Source organism: Aquarana catesbeiana, linkage group LG07, assembly GCF_042186555.1.
Source record: "Aquarana catesbeiana isolate 2022-GZ linkage group LG07, ASM4218655v1, whole genome shotgun sequence".
Lineage (NCBI taxonomy): Eukaryota > Metazoa > Chordata > Amphibia > Anura > Ranidae > Aquarana > Aquarana catesbeiana.
The window spans coordinates 202,816,996-202,836,354 of record NC_133330.1 but is presented as its reverse complement, the minus strand read 5'-3'; positions in this window follow the sequence as shown (position 1 = coordinate 202,836,354).

Sequence of the window (19,359 nt, the reverse complement as noted above, 5' to 3'; positions counted from 1 at the left end):
CTCCACCACCAGAGCCACAGCGTGGAAGGAAGCGTGGAAGGAAGACCAGAGAGTGATGACCTGGGTTCAGTCTGGTCTGGCCAAAGATGCAGCCTCTTGTATGACCACAGCCTGGGGTCACAGATGTCATCTGCTGCTTTCATGATCTCTGTGACTTCTGGACCAGACTGTACTCCCTTAGATATGGACTCCTCAGGCCACCAATTTTGCATTAAAATAATTGATGTGTGCCCTTGGGGTCAAAGGCTTCAACAATTTCTGGTGTTTCTCCAGTGTTGCCTCCCTCTTTGTTTGGTTGTGAGCCCTTAATAAAGGCATTTTTGGTTCAATTAGACTCGCCTATGTGTGTTTTCCTTCAAAAAGGACAGTTTGTTTGTGAGGAGGCAGGTACATTTCAAATATACAATGTGAAATTAACAAGAGACACCAACACCTAACAACCTCCTTGAGATTAAATAATACAAGATAATAATGGTGTTGTGGTAACTTGACACACAAAACACACACAAAAATATTCTTTACTAAAAAGCATACAAAATTAAAAAAAAAACAGCCTTGAAAAAATTTTTTTTACAATTAAAAACAAACAAAAAAAAAATTGGTCAGATGTGACAAATCAAAATATATTGAGGGAATCACAATAAATAATAGAGAAAGAAGTTTGTGAGAAGTGTGTGTGAATATAAGCAGCAAAACTACTTCATTCTTCTCACATTATAAAGAAGAAGAGAGTGCGCTGTATTAAACCATTTTTTACATTGCAGCGTGACGAAAGTGCTGTATCCATTCCGAACGTTCATTTTACCAGACCGAGCTGTTCCGTCTCGGAATTCCTTCTGACCATGCGTGGCACTTTGTGCATCGGAACTGGCCACACACGGTCAGAATTGACACGATCGGATTTTGTTGTCGGAAAATTTTATAGCCTGCTCTCAAACTTTGTGTGTCGGAAAATCCGATGAAAAATGTTCGATGGAGCCCACACACAGTCGGAATGTCCGACAACACGCTCCGATAGGACATTTTCCATCGGAAAATCTGACCGTGTGTACGGGGCATAATGCGTTTTTTTGATGCATTTTGCATTTTGCAGAAATGCAGGGAAATTTTTTAACATGGATTCCTATGGAACATGTTCACATCAATGCATTTTTGGAAAGGGTTGGGGACTTTTTTCCTGCAAAATTTAGCGTTTTGCATGTAATAGAATTCAATGGACCCGCATCCAAAACGCATGTACTGCGTTTTTACCGTGATTTTACAGCGATTTGCGTTTAGCATTTTTTTTATTTCTTTTTTTACACTCTATATAGCTGGTTGCTAAGGAGGGGGCCGGGCATCCGGCCGCCACGTCCTTAACAACCGATGAGTCATTAGCTGTCAGCTGGCTTCCCGCTCAATGTAAAAAAAAAATGCCGGCTAATAAAATTAATTGTTAACAAAACAGAGTGGGGTCCCACCCCAGGTCCATACCAGGCCCTTGGGTCTAGTATGAATTCAGAGGGGACCCCCATGCAAAATTTTTTTTTAAAAATGGCGTGGGGGTCCCCCCAAAATCCATACCAGACCCTTACCCGAGCATGCAGCCTGGCAGGTCAGGAAAGAGAGGGGACAAGCGAGCGCCCCCCCCCTCCTGAGCCATACCAGGCCACATGCCCTCAACATGGGGGGATGGGTGCTTTGGGGCAGGGGGGGCTCTGTGCCCCCCACCCCAAAGCACCTTGCCCCCATGTTGATGGGGACAACGGCCTCTTCCCGACAACCCTTGCCCGGTGGTTTTCAGGGTTTGCAGGCAGGGGGCTTATCGGAATCTGGAAGCCCCCTTTAATAAGAGGGCCCCCAGGTCCCGGCCCTCCCCCTATGTGAATGAGTATGGGGTACATTGTACCCCTACCCATTCACCTGGAAAAAAAAATAATGTAGTGTTAAAAAGTACAGTAGACAGTTTTTGACAAGTCTTTTATTAAAAATCTTCTTCTTCTTCTCCGCTTCTTCCTCCGGTCTTCCTCCATCTTCAACATTCGGTCTTCTCCTTCTCCCCCTGCTTCTTCTTCCGCTCTGCTTCTTTGTCCGGTCTTCTTCTTCCTCTGTCACCGCTCCCGACGACGACCCTGCTCCGATGCTGAGTTTCGCTGATCTGTCAGTGCTGATGTCCTGCATTTCTTAAATAATGATGGGGGCGTAGCAATCGGATTATCTCATACGAAGGCCACGCCCCCTTGTGACATCACTGACCCATTATGCCCTAGGCTGTGACATCATAAGGGGCGGGGTCACTGGATGACATCACCCGGTGACCCCGCCCTATGCCTATATAAGTCATTGTGCAACGCACACACGGCATTACAGCGGGAGAGAGCGTCGAGTCAACATCAGAAGAAGAGGGAAGAAGACGATGGAGAAAGACTGGGCAAGAGCTAGCAAAAGAGCTGGTAAAAGAGCAGAAGAACCCGGCAGAAGGCACAGGACAACGGGAGAAGAACCGGAGAGCGCGGAGAAGAGAGTGAAGAAATCAGAAGAGACCCCCGGAGCTGCCTAATAAAAGACTTGTCAAAAACTGTCTACTGTATTTTTTAACACTACACTACTTTTTTTCCAGGTGAATGGGTAGGGGTACAATGTACCTCATACTCATTCACATGGGGGGCTGGGATCTGGGGACCCCCTTATTAAAGGAGGCTTCCAGATTCCGATAAGCCCCCCGCCCGTAAACCCAACAACCACCGGGCAAGGGTTGTCGGGAAGAGGCCCTTGTCCCATCAACATGGGGGTAAGATGCTTTGGGGTGGGGGGCACAGAGCCCCCCTGCCCCAAAGCACCCATCCCCCCATGTTGAGGGCATGTGGCCTGGTATGGTTCAGGGGGGGCGCTCGCTCGTTCCCCTCCCCTTCCTGACCTGCCGGGCTGCATGCTCAGATAAGGATCTGGTATGGATTTTGGGGGTACCCCCACGCCATTTTTTAAAAATTTTGTCATGGGGGTCCCCTCCAAATCCATACTAGACCCAAGGGCCTGGTGTGGACCTGAGGGGGGGATCCCACGCCTTTTTTTCTCTAATTTTTTTTTAGCCGGCAATTCTTTTTTTTTTTACATTGAGCGGGAGGCCCGCTGACAACTGATGACTCATTGGTTGTTAAGGGCGCGGTGGCCGGCTTCCTGGCCCCCTCCTTAGCAACTGGCTATATACAGTGTAAAAAAAAACCCGCAAATCACGGCAAAATCGTGGCAAAATCGCGGTAAAACGCCTGTCAACAAACACGGCAAGCACCGCAAAAAGCACTGCAGAAACGCTCAAAAGTGACATATTCCAGGTGCATTTTGCGTTTTTTGATTTTTTTTTTTTTTTTGACATTTTTGATCCGTTGAAGTCTATGGAAGCAGAAACCAGAAAAAAGTCCCTGGCCATTTCCATAAAATGCACAGATGTGAACTAAATCTGTAGGAAACCATGTTAAATGGACTGTAGTATGCTTCTGCAAAACTGAAAATGCACTAAAAAATGCATAGGTGTGAACCAGGCCTAAAGGATGCAGGCCCAGCAGCTTTCCTCATTACAGCCCTACAGGTGCAGCAGCTGATTTATAATTATTAAACCAATCTGCAACAAAGTTTTTTAAAAGCCTTGCAATGTACAAACCTGTAGATCACCCAGAGGGGAATTTTTTTTCAAAAGTGGAGTTACTCTTTAACCAGAACAGCAAGTCAATGCATGTGTAACATGATAGCTCTGCTGAGAACCAGACATTAGTTTGTATTCAGTCTGTCTGTATGTCATTGTTGTCAAGTCTAGGTTCATTTACATAGTTTTAACCCTTGGGTTGATTTTTGGCATTTGACCCTTAGATTACCTGTTGGTTATTGAATATGATTCTGTCTATTCTTTCCTATAATCTTGCTCTTACAGTGTCCTGTCAGTCCTGACAACAGTAAGGTTGACCTGTACACACAATAAAGCACACCAACAAAATGTAATATACTGTATATAGTCTGATTTAAGGTGTCACTAAACCCACATCATTAAAAACTATACTATGAGATTCGTTTTCTGTATTCTGCAAAAAGACAGGTTGATCCTACTGTTCTCTATCTCACCACTTCTGTCCAAGTCTTGTTTGTTGGAAGCTCTGCACATGCTTAGTTTTCAGTGAGTTTATATGCTGAGCATTTCCTCCCTATCACCTCTGAGCAGCCCATGTGACTATAGAGCCACACATGTGGGTGTATACACAGTGATAAATGACAACCCACTTCCTCCCTCCTCCTCCATGCTCACTAACAAGCTAAACACAGGCAGGAGGCAGGATATTACATGTAGATTGATGGAGGCTTCACCTCCCAATAATTCTAAGACACAGGCTGGAGGGGCGTGACACAGACTATGACTGGTAAAAATCCACCCACATCACATTATTGCCAAGAAATAATAAAGATTTGATTTCAAATATATGTTTGTATGACAATTTAAAACAGTCTAGTGATATCAATTATTTATTTTTTTAACTGTATCCCAAAAGCATTTTTTTTGAACATGTGACCAGTAGCAGAGGACTTGAAGCTCCTCCTGCTTATGTTTCCCTGCAGACAGGCTGGGGAAGAACTGGGTCATGTTACAGAAATATAAGGGACAATGTACATTAAACAGTGTGAGTTTAAAATCACTTTAAATGGGTTGGAAACCCTCAGGGTTTTTCACCTTAATGCATTCTATGCATTAAGGTGAAAAACCTCTTGTGATACAGCTGCCCCCTAGAGCCCCCCTTTTACTTACCTGAACCCAGTATTTCCAGCGATGGGAACAAGCACACCAGCTCCAGCCGGTGTCTCGGGTCCTGATTGGATAGATTGATAGCAGCACAGCCATTGGCTCCCGCTGCTGTCAATTAAATCCAATGACGTGGGAGCCGGGGGATGGGGCCAAGTACTGCTGTCTATGTCAAAAGACATCCGCACGAGTGCCCTGAGGGAGAACGGCTGAGGGACCCCAGAAGAGGAGGATTGGGGCCACTCTGTGCAAAACCAACTGCACAGGCACAGAGGTGCAAAAAAAAAAACCTTTAGATATCCTTTAATGTATGGGGAACTATTAGACCATATTTTTAACCAGGCTCCGCACATTTTCCACCTGAATCTTATGTAAAAAAATGTGTGAATTTTGGGTAAATGTTGTGTGAATCTGGATTAAAACATTGATGATATGCCCCCAAGTTTTTAACCTGTTCCCATCCCGCATATAGTCAAATGACGGCCGCAAGGTGTCTCTCTTATCCTGGGCCGCCGTCATATGACGTCCTCGGCTTCCCGGCCACTAGGGGGCGCGCGTGCGCTGCCTCACTCGGGAGCCAATGCGTGTGCCTGCCGGATGCCATGTCTGCAAGATGTCCGCGATTGCCGGTCACAGAGCAGGGATATGGATCTGTGTGTGTAAACACACAGATCCACGTCCTGTCAGGGGAGAGGAGACCAATCGTGTGTTCCACTTCCCAGTACAGAGGAACACCGATCGGTCACCTCCCCCAGTCAGTCCCCTCCCCCCACAGTTAGAATCACGTTTTAGGTAACACATTTAACCCCTTAATTGCCCCCTAGTATTAACCCCTTCCTTGCCAGTGACATTTATACAGTAATCAGTGCATTTTTGTAGCACTGTTTTCTGTATAAATGTGAATGGTCCCAAAATAGTGTCAAAACTGTCCGATCTGTCCGCCGCAATATAGCAATCCTGACAAAAATCGCAGATCGCCGCCATTACTAGTAAAAAAAAAAAAATTAGATTTTTTTTTTAACCAAAAATATGTAGAAGAATACATATCAGCCTAAACTGAGGAAAAAAAATGTTTGTTTTTTTTTCTTAAATGGGATATTTATTATAGCAAAAAGTAAAAAATATTGTGTTTTTTTCAAAATGTTCTTTTCTTTTTTTATTTATAGCGCAAAAAATAAAAACCGCAGAGGTGATCAAATACCACCAAAAGAAAGCTCTATTTGTGGGGAAAAAAATTATCAAAATGTCATATGGGTACAGTGTTGTATGACTATGCAATTGTCATTCAAAGCGTGACAGAGCTAAAAGCTGAAAATTGGCCTGGGCAGGAAGGGGGTGAAATTGCCCTGTATTAAGGTGGTTAAAGAAAGTATGTTTATGCATCCTCTCAAGCAAGCTCCACAGAAGACTTTTCTCCTCAGCAGCTGGCCATGGAAAATAATTGACCATACTCTCTGTTGGAATATATTCATATTATATTACACAATGATATGACATAGAAGTGTTTCTTACAATAAATGTCAAAATTCTAATTACTATGCTATGCAGGGGCATTTTTTTCCACTACCTTAATGTATCAATGCCAGGTTTAAGTATGTCTGAAAAAATATTTTTTACTTGCAGTTAAATCTTAAAGTGGTTGTAAAGGCACAATAATTTTTACCTTCATGCATTCTGTGCATGAAGGTAAATACCTTCTGTGTGCAGAAGCCCCCACCCCCCAGTACTTACTTGAACACCATCTTGACCCAGCAATGTCCACGAGAGCCTTGCCTCTTCGGGCACTTGCAGTTCTGATTGGCTTTTGACAGCCAATGGCTGCTGTCAAATACAGTCAGTGAGCCAATCAGGAGATGGAGGGCCGAGCCATGGCTCCATTTGTGAATGGACAAACAGTGCAGGTCAAAGCACGCCTGTTTGGGTGCTCCCACAACAAGTTGCTTGCTGTGGGGGCACCCGGCAGGAAGGAGGAGCCAGGAACGTTGGTAGGGGAACCGAGAAGAGGAGGATCCGGGCAGCTCTGTGCAAAACCAATGCACAGAGCAGGTATGTATAAAATGTTTGCTATTAAAAAAAAAAAAAAAGGCTTTAATATCGCTTTAATACATTTACAACTATACATATGGGCTTATTCTTAAGCTTGTGCTAACAGCAATAATGATGAACAACATTCAAAAGCCCATAGCAACTAAATTTAAAGAGTAATTCCACTATTGTTGAGAAAAAACATTCCCCCCTGGGTGATCTACAGTATCTCACAATAGTGAGTATAAACCACACAAATAAATATTTTATTATATCTTTTAATGTGACAACACTGAAGAAATGGCACTTTGCTGCAATGTAAAGTAGTGAGTGTATATAACTCAACACACAGACATTAATGTCTAAACCACTGCCAACAAAAGTGAGTACACCCCTAAGTAAAAATGTCCAAATTGGGCCCAATTAGCCATTTTCCCTCCCTGGTGTCATGTGACTCATTAGCGTTACAAGGTCTCAGGTGTGAATGGGAAGCAGGTGTGTTAAATTTGGTGTTATCGCTCTCACTCCTGGTCACTGGATGTTCAACATCGCATTTAATGGCAAAGAACTCTCTGAGGATCTGGAAAAAAAAATGTTGCTCTACATAAAGATGGCCTAGGCTATAGGAAGACTGCCAAGACCCTGAAATTGAGCTGCAGCATGGTGGCCAAGACCATACAGCGGTTTAACAGGACAGGTTCCACTCAGAACAGGCCTCGACATGGTCAACCAAAGAAGTTGAGTGCATGTGCTCAGCGTCATATCCAGAGGTTGTCTTTGGGAAAAAGATGTATGAGTGCTGCCAATGCTCAGACCATATGCCGCACACAGCATTAAATTGATCTGCATGGCTGTCGTCCCAGAAGGAAACCTCTTATAAGATGGTGCACAAGAAAGACGCAAACAGTTTGCTGAAGACAAGCAGACTAAGGACAATGATTACTGGAACCATTTCCTGTGGTCCGATGACACCAAGATAAACTTATTTGGTTCAGATGGTGTCAAGCGTGTGTGGCGGCAACCAGGTGAGGAGTCAAGCATGGTGGTGGGAGTGTCATGGTCTGGGGCTGCATGAGTGCTGCCAACACTGGTGAGCACAGTTCATTAAGGGAACCATGAATGCCAACATGCACTGTGGCATACTGAAGCAGAGCATGATCCCCTCCCTTCAGAGAATATGCTGCAGGGCAGTATTTCAACATGATAACAACCCCAAACACACCTCCAAGAAGACCACTGCCTTGCTAAAGAATCTGAGAGTAAAGATGATGGACTGGCCAAGCATGTCTCCAGAAACCCTATGTTAACCTTATTGAGCATCTGTGGGGCATCCTCATATGGAAGGTGGAGGAGTGCGAGGTCTCTAACATCCACCAGCGTGATCCACGTGATGTCGTCATGGAGGAGTGGAAGAGGACTCCAGTGGCAACCTGTGAAGCTCTGGTGAACTCTATGCCCAAGAGGATTAAGGTAGAGTCGGAAACCATGAAATTAGACCAAGACAGAAGTACAGTTAAATCACACTTGTTTAATATAAAAGTAAAAATAACAAACTTAGTCAAAACATAGCCAAAGTTCAGTAAACGGAACGGATCGTCAGCCAAGCCAGGAGTCAGGGATCAAAGTAGTGGAACAGCAAACAGGATCTGTAGCCTGAAGGGATGTCAGCAAAGCCAGTCTTTAAAACAGGAATGCAGGAGATAGTTTCTTGTGATGTGACCAAGGCGAAGGCAGAGCTCCTCTGGACTGGACACTTTAAGTAGGCAGGACTGTCGAGCAGGCTCAGCTTCAGCTGGGTAACTGTGGAGAGAGATGGGAGCTGGCAATTGGCCGACAGCTGAGCGGCCAGCTCAGAGAAGGAAGGGCTGAGCCCAGCCCTGACAGGCAGTGCTAGAAAATAATGGTGGCCACACAAAATATTGACACTTTGGGCCCAATTTGGACATTTTCTCTTAGGGGTGTACTGTACTCACTTTTGTTGCCAGCAGTTTAGACATTAATGGCTGTGTATTGAGTTATTTTGAGGGGATAGCAAATTTACACTGTTATACAAGCTGTACACTCACTATTTTACATCATAGCAAAGTGTCATTTCTTCAGTGTCGTCACATGAAAAGATATAATTAAATATTTACAAAAATGTTAGGGGTGTACTTACTTTTGTGAGATACTGTATGTACATTGCAAGGATTTAACCAACTTTGTAGCAGATTCCTACTTTTTGTTATTCTGAAGAAATCCCTGTGTGTTTGTCTGTGTCCCTGCTGCACCTGCAGAGCTCTAATGAAGAAAATTGCAGGAACTGCATCCCTTTAGATGTGATTTACTACTGGGAATATCTCACTAAAAATGACATTTTTGTTGCAGGGGACACCAGAAAGCTGAGTTGTATCTTAGTGCACACTTCTGAGAAAATCAGTGGGCCAATCACACAAAAGGTAAATTATGTTTCTTAGGGCCATTCTATACACATTCTGTGTACAGAACACCTCCAGATAAGCATATTGCATTTCATTTACAGAAAATGACAGAGTTGCAGATTGAAAGGGAAAGGTAATTTTTAATAACATTTAACTACAATATGACTTGTGTCGCTATTATTCATTCTATATTATTTATTTTTTTTATTGCTATTTTTTTCCCCACGAAAGTGGGGTTACCCTTTAAATATTTTTTTTTTTATTTATCTAGTTACAGTAAACTAAAATAAGTCTGCTTGAACTAACCTCTGTCAGAATAGCAGATCATATGCTATGTGCATTTTTATCCCTGTTCCATTTGTATTTATGGCCCATTAATGCATTTTATTTGTCTTTATCTATTTGCTTTCTTCTTCTGACATTCACTATGTATGCCCATTGTCAAAACATGCAAACAGTTTTCAAGATGTGCGATTCTAGCTTTAATATATTATTTAACACCATTATTTAAATGGGTTTGTGGTCTGTGTAGGTGACTCGGTGGCTCAGTGTTTCGCTCTGTTTACTTGTGTTGTGGTTTCAATCACTGCTGATATCTCAGGTTTGGGTCCAAAGCTGCAGAATGCTGCGGTTTCCAAGTGAACACCCAGCGTGTATCACTTCACCGCAGAGATAATGTTGGCTGAGCACTAAATTGATCCAAAATGGGTTTCGGGAGTTTGCAAATCAGGAACCACAGCCTGATTAACCTCCCACAACCAACAATATATATTTCTTAAACTGCCACTAATGGGAATCAATATAATGGTTTAAATTGCAGAACACGACCCATAAGACCCCATTCTAATGAATGCCTTTTCCATTCAGCACTACGGAGAGGGGATGAATTTCAAACATGCCCGATGTTGTTTCTTTAATGCATTCTCATGTTGCCTAATTTTCTTTTTAAATCCTCCCATTTTCCGCACCATTCCATTACGAAAGAATGAATCAATTTAATCCATGGAACATTTTCCTGCCAAAAGGCTAATTAAAATTTTATGGCAAAAGAAACCACATTTTTAATCTGTTCAGCTTCTCTAATGGGTTGATGTGTGTATATATAGAAGACGGCATGTGGCATAAACATGCCAAAATAAAAATCTCACGTTTCTTCCTTACCAACTGAATACTGGACAGTTATTCATATTATTTGATGATTAGATGATTAAACAGATCTGTGCAATTAACCTTATCACTTAATACTGCCTTGTTTAAATGTATTTATTTATTTATTTATTTCTATGCCCATGTAACGCTAGAGCATACTATATAGAGCTTCATAATATGGTCCTGTAACCCAGTTTTGTTATATACTATATAGGTACAGTTGGCATAGCAGTTCTTATGTTAAAGAAAGAGCAATGCCATGCAGCAAGTAAAATCAGTATACTTCTAACTCTAACTATTGAGGCAACATTACATGCACGATATATTACCCAGAAAGAATACCCATATTTTTTGCTGTCTGTGTCCCCATTAGGTAGATTCATGCTCTCAATTTGTTCTGGTGACCATTGACCATTGGAAAATCCTAAATTTTTAGTTGTCACAAAAACAGAAATAAAGGGGACATTTTCTAATGGGGACACTTGGAAGCATATTTATAAAGCAGTGAATGTGACTTATAATAACAATTCACTGGAATAAATGAATCAATCAATTTAAAACGTGCACCAGTAAGTACATTTAAAATGTGCACCAGTAAGTAAATGTCAGCATCACTGCTTTTTAAATGTGCCTCTTTTTTTTTTTTAAACTTTTCAATAGCTTGTTTCACTTTGGAAAGATTTCTGTTCACTTCTTGTTGTGTATACAGGGCAGGAAGTCAAAGGTATTCTCCCCAAGAGAACACTGTTTGCAGGAAAATAAACCTGATAGGGGTTTCAACCATTTCCTACTAAATTTTTTAAAAATGGGTTTTAGATGTACATTGATCTATATAGTTTTATTTTCTGTCTGTTTACTTTTGGAGAGTTTTCCATTTACTTGCTGTCCTGGAGAAGTAACAGGAAGCAAGAAGAAACCTCTTCAAAGTGAGGGGAAATCCTCTCTTCAGCTGGGTATACATGAACAGTTTTTTTTCATTTAAACAGTGAGTTGAAGGTGTAAAAACTGATGGATTCTCACATCTATACAAACAATGTAGATGCGGGAATCTCTCCTGCTGTGCTATTGGATTCCAATGCCCCGTACACATGAGCGGAATTTCCGTCGGAAAAATCTTGGATGGCTTTTTTGACGAAATTCCGCTCAAGCTTGGCTTGCATACACACAGTCACACAATAGTTCTCTGAACTATGGACCATCAAAAATGCGGTGACGTACAACACTACGAGGAGCCGAGAAAATGAAGTTCAATGCTTCAGAGCATGCGTCAAATTGTTTCCGAGCATGCATGTTTTTTTGCATACAGACGAACGGAATTTCCGTCAAGAACTTTTTCGGTCGAAAAAATAGAAAACCAGCTCTCAATCTTTTGCTGGCGGAAATTCAGACAGAAAAAGCTGGATGGAGCATACACCCGGTCAGAATATCCGACCAAAAGCTCCCATCACACTTTTTTTGGCGGAAATTCCGACCGTGTGTATGCAGCATAACAGTAGGAAATCAAAATCCTCTCCGTCAAAATACACAGATCAGCATTGCACCCATTGGCTGCATGCACTGATCAAATGCTGGTTTTCCAGCAGCACCATTTGACCAAAGCCAGTCTAACAACCAGTTTATGCTGAACAGAGAGGGATACACACCCATGGAAATTCAGCTGCTTCCTGCTGAAGCAGTCAAATTTCAATAAATGTATACCCTGCTTTAGACCTGCTCACCAGAACAGGTGTCCTCACTTCACTTCTTGTTCTGGTGACAACTGTAAAATTTTGGATTTCCCATTACTTTCTGTTTAGGTGACAATGTGACAATGGTCCTCAGAACAAATCCATATGGTGAATTTACCCAGTTGGGACACAGACAGCAATAAAAACTTCATAGGGGTTTCAACCCTTCCCTCTATCCAGACATAGAAAAGTGCCCAAACATATACTTTTGCCAGTTGTTCAGTATTAGAGCCAAGTAAGTAGCACATTTAAAAAATGTAGTTCAGCAATGGCAGCACCATAGGAAAAAAGGGGTCACCTGTTCAACTGTAAATGCTAGTTGCCTGACAGATATGCTGATCTTTTTTTTTTTTAACTTTATTTAATGTTCTGTATAAAAAAAAATATTAACAGCATTCATCAGTACATTTCATAAATTACAATTTTACAGACTGTATAAATATATCCCTTTCCCTGCCCTCCCCCCGCCATTTACATACCCTCCCCTTTCCTCTTCCTGCTTCTACGTATTTCAACTTTCCTTGGGTTCCTCACTCCTGCTCTATTATTCCAACATTTTATCTATGTATTTCTTAGATTTCTTAAAATCAGACCATTTTTCCCAGGTAATATTTAATCTTTCTACCTGTCCCTCCTCTCTGCTGCTAAGGAACTCCATTTTACAAATACCGGTATATTCTATTCTTTCAAACCATTCCTTTATATTTGGCTTTTCTGAGTCTAACCATTTTTTTGGTATTAATCCTTTTGCTACATTTAATAGATATGGCGTCAAGGTTCTTCTATAATGTTTTTTTATATTTTTTGTATTATGAAATAGGCATTTTCCCGGGTCATTTAATATCTCTTTCCCCATAATCTCCCTTATATATTCCTGTATTTCCTGCCAATATTCTTTTATTTTTGGGCATTCCCACCAGATATGAGTCATTGTGCCTATTTGATTTCAACCCCTCCAACACAATGAGATTTGTCTTGTTGGTATTTTCTCTGGCACTATGTACCATCTCACTAAACACTTATGTCGTGTACACACGATCGGACATTCCGACAACAAAATCCTGGGATTTATTTCTGACGGATGTTGGCTCAAACTTGTCTTGCATACACACGGTCGCACAAAAAATTCCGAACGTCAAGAATGCAGTGACGTACAACACGTACGACGAGCCGAGAAAAAAGTTCAATAGCCAGTGCGGCTCTTCTGCTTGATTCCAAGCATGTGTGGAATTGTGTGCGTTGGAATTGTGTACACACGATCGGAATTTCCGACAATGGATTTTGTTGTGAGAAAATTTGAGAACCAGCTCTCAAATTTTTGTTGTCGGAAATTCCGACAAAAAATGTCTGATCGAGCCTACACACAGTCGGAATTTTCACAACAACTCTGTGACTGTTCTTGAATGGCCCAGCCAGAGCCCTGACTTAAACCCAATTGAGCATCTCTGGAGAGACCTAAAAATGGCTGTCCACCAACATTTACCATACAACCTGACAGAACTGGAGAGGATCTGCCAGGAGGAATGGCAGAGAATCCCCAAATCCAGATGTGAAAAACTTGCTGCATCTTTCCCAAAAAGACTCATGGCTGTATTAGATCAAAAGGGTACTTCTACTAAATACTGAACAAAGGGTCTGAATACTTAGGACCATGTGATATTTCAGTTTTTCTTTTTTTAATAAATCTGCAAAAATGTCAACAATTCTGTGTTTTTCTGTCAATATGGGGTGTTGTGTGTACATTAATGAGGAAAAAAAAATGAACTTAAATGATTTTAGCAAATGGCTGCAATATAACAAAGAGTGAAAAATTTAAGGGGGTCTGAATACTTTCTGCCCCCACTGTATATATATATATATATATATATATATATATATATATATATATATATATATATATATATATATATATATATACAGTGCAGGCAGTCTAGTATATATATACAGTGTAGGCAGTCTAGTATATATATATATATAAATTCAGTGCAGTCAGTGTAGAATATATATACAGTGCAGGCAGTGTATTGGAAATATACTATATAACAAACATATTGGCCATTAAGACCAAACAAAATCAAATTACTAATGATACTCAAAAGATTGCCCAAAGATTTCAAGAATACTATACAGACCTATACAACTTAACTTCTACACCTAAACCCAAAGAACTTATAGGATCAAGAAAATAAATAATTCACAAATTCCTTACAGACAGTGGCCTCTCCATTCTGAAAGACATAGACACACAAACATTAGAAGAACCAATAACAGATCAAGAAATGACTGAAGCCATTAAATCCCTCAAATCGGGGAAAAGCCCCGGACCAGACGGCCTCACAGCCCATTATTACAAGACCTTCTCTGACATTTTGATACCACATCTTCTCAAAACATTGAACTCCCTAAAAAACCCACATGACATCTCTGAAGACTTTCTGAGAGCACATGTAACAGTACTGCCCAAACTAAATAAAGATCCAACAGACTGTGCCAATTACAGACCGATATCCCTACTTAACCTTGATCTAAAAATTCATACTAAAATATTAGCAAACCTACTAAGACCATTACTGAATCAATTAATAGGACCTGAACAAGCGGGATTCATGCCTGGCAGAGAGGCCAAAGATAATGTAATTAAAGCCATGAATCTCATACATAAAATACACATAGATAAACACGAAGGCATGTTATTATCAACCGATGCGGAGAAGGCCTTCGACCAAGTGTCGTGGGACTTCTTATTTGCCGTATGTTCCCATATAGGTTTAAAATCAAATATGTTAGCTTGGATAAAGGACTTATACTACAATCCGACAGCCCAAATTAAAATAAATGGAACATTATCTGACAAAGTAAGAATTCAAAATGGGACAAGACAGGGATGTCCATTATCACCCCTACTATTATAAATAAAATACCTGACATTCATGGTTTCAATGTCAAAAACAAAATATATAAATGTGCAGCTTACGCTGATGATTTACTATTCTTCATATCCCAACCACCCATTACCATGCCCAACCTATGTAATGTGTTTTCCCAATATAGCTATACATCAAACTTCAAAATAAATTACAACAAATCTGAAGCACTGAACCTAACACTTAGGGAGGCTACATTAAATAACAAAAAAAAAACTGCAAATTTAAATGGGAAACAACATCCCTCACTTACCTGGGAATACAATTAACCCCAAAGTTGGATTCCATGTATAAAGCCAATTTTCAACCACTTTTAAAAAATATCACCAAAGATTTAGAAAAATGGACAATGAAGTACTTCTCGTGGTTTGGTAGGGCAGCTATAATTAAAATGACAGTTTTGCCCAGAATACTATACTTCTTCCAAACAGTACCCATAATATTACCTTCAAGCTTCTTTAAATCCCTACACTCCCTGCTAAGAAAATTCCTTTGGAACTCCAAAAAACCTAGAATCAGTCTAAATTTACTTACTATGAACAAACAAAATGGAGGCATGGGTTTTCCTAATTTTAAAAATTATTACCTAGCTACACAATTAACTAGAATCATAGACTGGACATGCCACAAAGAGAATAAAGATTGGGTGGGACTGGAAAATAACATAGGACCTATTCCGATATTATATGCTCCATGGATTCCTTGGAACCTGTGTCCGAAACAATTAAAACAACATCCTCTCATAGGGGCAACATTAAAAACCCTACAAACAATTAATCAGAGACATTTACTTACCTCCTCACTAGGGCCACTAACTCCACTGACAACAAACCCTGACTTCCCCTCAGGAATAGATGGTTCCATCCAATCACTTTACAACAGAAACACTCCACTTCTAGTCACACATTGTTTAAAGAACAACAAAATCAAGTCTCAGGCAGATCTACAAAAAGAAATAGGACAAACACCACTACATTTCAAGGAATACCAACAAATACATGACTTCATCATGAACACGCAGAGACAAAAACATTTCTTTAGACCCTTAACACCCTTCGGAACTATATGTTTTTTGGCTAGTACGACCACTAAGAACATTTCATTAACATATATTTGGTTGCAGTCCAGCGATTTACAGGAATCTAACAGACACAAAACTTCCTGGGAATCAACCCTGAACAAACCCATTACAAAAGACCAATGGCTACAAGCATTAGATTACAGGAAACTTCATTCAAAATCCTAACAAATTGGTATATTACACCAAATAAATTACACAAATGGTTTCTGACAATACCTGGACATTGCTGGCGCTGCAATCGGGAAGAAGGCACTCTATACCACATCTGGTGGGAATGTGATTTGATTAAACCCTTTTGGAACCAAGTAATCAAGATCATAAAACACATCACAAAAACGAAAATTCATTTAGACGCTGCTTGCTGTCTTATAAATATTACCAATTGCACCCTAAAAAAATACAAAAACTCCCTGACCAGATTCTTAATCACAGCAGCAAAAACAGTAATACCAAGACACTGGAGAAACACCGCCGCACCTACAATTAAAGAATGGCTGGAAGAGATACATCTCCTCAAAGTTATGGAGGAGATCAGGGCAACAGTACAAGGGAATACAGAAAAATTTAATAAAATATGGCAGCCGTGGATCATCTTTAAATTTTCAGATTCTTATAACACTTTCACATAGGGATATACCTCTTAACACAAAGAAATGTGAATAATGACATCTCTCTTTTATTTTATTTATTCTTCTTTTCCTCTCTTTACTTTTCATTTCTGTTACTATATATATTTAGAAGGGTATTTTTAGAGACCCTTGAATTTATTTTTCTCTTGAATTAAATAATAGATTTTGATACATAAATTCAGAGTATTTCAAATAAACAACTGATGTAAAGATAGGCTGATTACAAAGCCATCTTGTTGGTTTCGCTACTAAAATAGTCTATCATTAAATTCAATTATATACAGTTATATTTCTATATGATATTCATGTACAAATGTTAGTATGATTGTACAAATGCTATATTTTAACATCAATGAAAGCTTATTGTTTAAAAAAAAAAGAAATATAATATATATATATATATATATATATATATATATATATATATATATACAGTGCAATCAGTGTACAGTATACAATACAGCGAAAGTGGTTAAGGGGAACCTATGACAGAATTAAGAAAAACAATGGCAGTCCCCCCAGTCTATACCAGGCCCTTTGGGTCTGGTATAGATTTTACCACTTGCCCACTGGGAACTTAAATACCCTTCCTAACCCAACCAATTTTCAGCTTTTGGTGCTCTCACATTTTGAATGACAATTACTCAGTCATGCAACACTGTACCCATATGAACATTTTGTCCTTTTTTTCCACACAAATAGAGCTTTCTTTTGGTGGTATTCGATCACCTCTGGGTTTTTTATTTTTTTGTGCTATAAATGAAAAAAGACCGAATATTTTGTAAAAAAAATGCTTTTTTCTTTGTTTCTGTTATAAAAATTTGCAAATTAGTACTTTTTCTTTATGCATTTTGGCCAAAATGTATACTGCTTCATATCTTTGGTAAAAATAACCCAAATCTGTGTTTATTATTTGGTCTTGTGAAAGTTATAGAGTCTACAATCTATGTTGCAAATCACTGAAAATGTAACACATCTGATGCACTGATGGCCTATCTCAGTTCCGGAAACCCTAACAAACCAGGAAAGTACAAATACCCCCCAAATGACACTTTTTTGGACACCATTTTGGAAAGTAGACAAAAAAAAAAATTAATATTTTTTTTTTTCACAAAATTGTCATATTAACAGGTTATTTCTCACACACAGCATATGTATACCACAAATTAGACCCAAAAACACATTCTACTATTCCTCCTAGGTATGGCGATACCACATGTGTGAGACTTTTACACAGCCTGGCCACCAATATGCAGGGAGCACGGTCAGGAGTTGTAGGGACATACTGTAAATTACACATATCATTTTTTGACTACCTCTTGTGCTTTTGAAGGCCCTGGAGCACTAGGACAATGGAAACGCCCAAAAAATTACCCCATTTTGGAAAGCAAATACCCAAATGTATATTCTATGAGGCATAATGAGTCTTTTGAACATGTAATTTTTTTGTTCCACAAGTTTTTGGAAAATGTGGAAAGAAAATGAAAATGCTTTTTTTTACCCAAAGTTGTCCATTTATACAATATTTCTAACACATAGCATGTACATAAAATAACACTCCAAAATACATTCTGATACTCCTTCCGAGTATAATGATACCACATGTGTGAGAATTTTACACAGCCTGGCCATGTACGGAGGCCCAACATGCAGGGAGCACCATTAGGTGTTCTAGGGTCATAAATATCAAATCTAATTTGACTACCTATTACACTTTTGTGAGGCACTGTAGTGGCACTGATAGGCATGGTAATGGTACTGATGGGCACTGTAGTGGCATGGATGTGGCATAGATGAAAACTGATGTGGAGGGATGAGCCATGGATGGTGATGGATGAGCTGTGGATGGAGATGGATGAGCCATGGATGGGGATGGCTGAGCATGCATGGGATGGCTGACTATTGATGGATGGATGAATATGGATGGCATGGCTGAGTAGGGATGGCATGGCTGAGTATGGATGGGATGGCTGAGCATGGATGGATGGATGAGTATGGATGGCATGGCTGAGTATGGATGGCATGGCTGAGTATGAAAAGGATGGCTGAGCATGGATGTATAGATGAGTATGGATGGGATGGCTGAGTATACATGGCATGGCTGAGTATGGATGGGATGGCTGAGCATGGATGGCATTGCTGAGTATGGATGGGATGGCTGAGCATGGATGGAAGGATGAGTATGGATGGCATGGCTGAGTATGGATGGCATGGCTGAGTATGGAAAGAATGGCTGAGCATGGATGTATGGATGAGTATGGATGAGATGGCTGAGTATGGATGGCATGGCTGAGCATGGATGAGTATAGATGGCATGGCTTAGTATGGATGGGATGGCTGAGCATGGATGGATGGCTGAGTATGGATGGCATGGCTGAGTATGAATGGGATGGCTGAGCATGGATGGATGGCATGGCTGAGCATGGATGAGTATGGAAGTGATGGCTGAGCATGGATAGCGTGGATGAGTAGAGATGGCGTGGCTGAGAATGGATGGCATGGCTGAGCACAGATGGCATGGCTGAGTATGGATGGCATGGCTGAGTATGGAGGAATGGCTGAGTATGGATGGATGGCTGAGCATGGATGGATGAGTATGAATGGCATGGCTGAGCATGGATGGATGGATGAGTATGGATGGC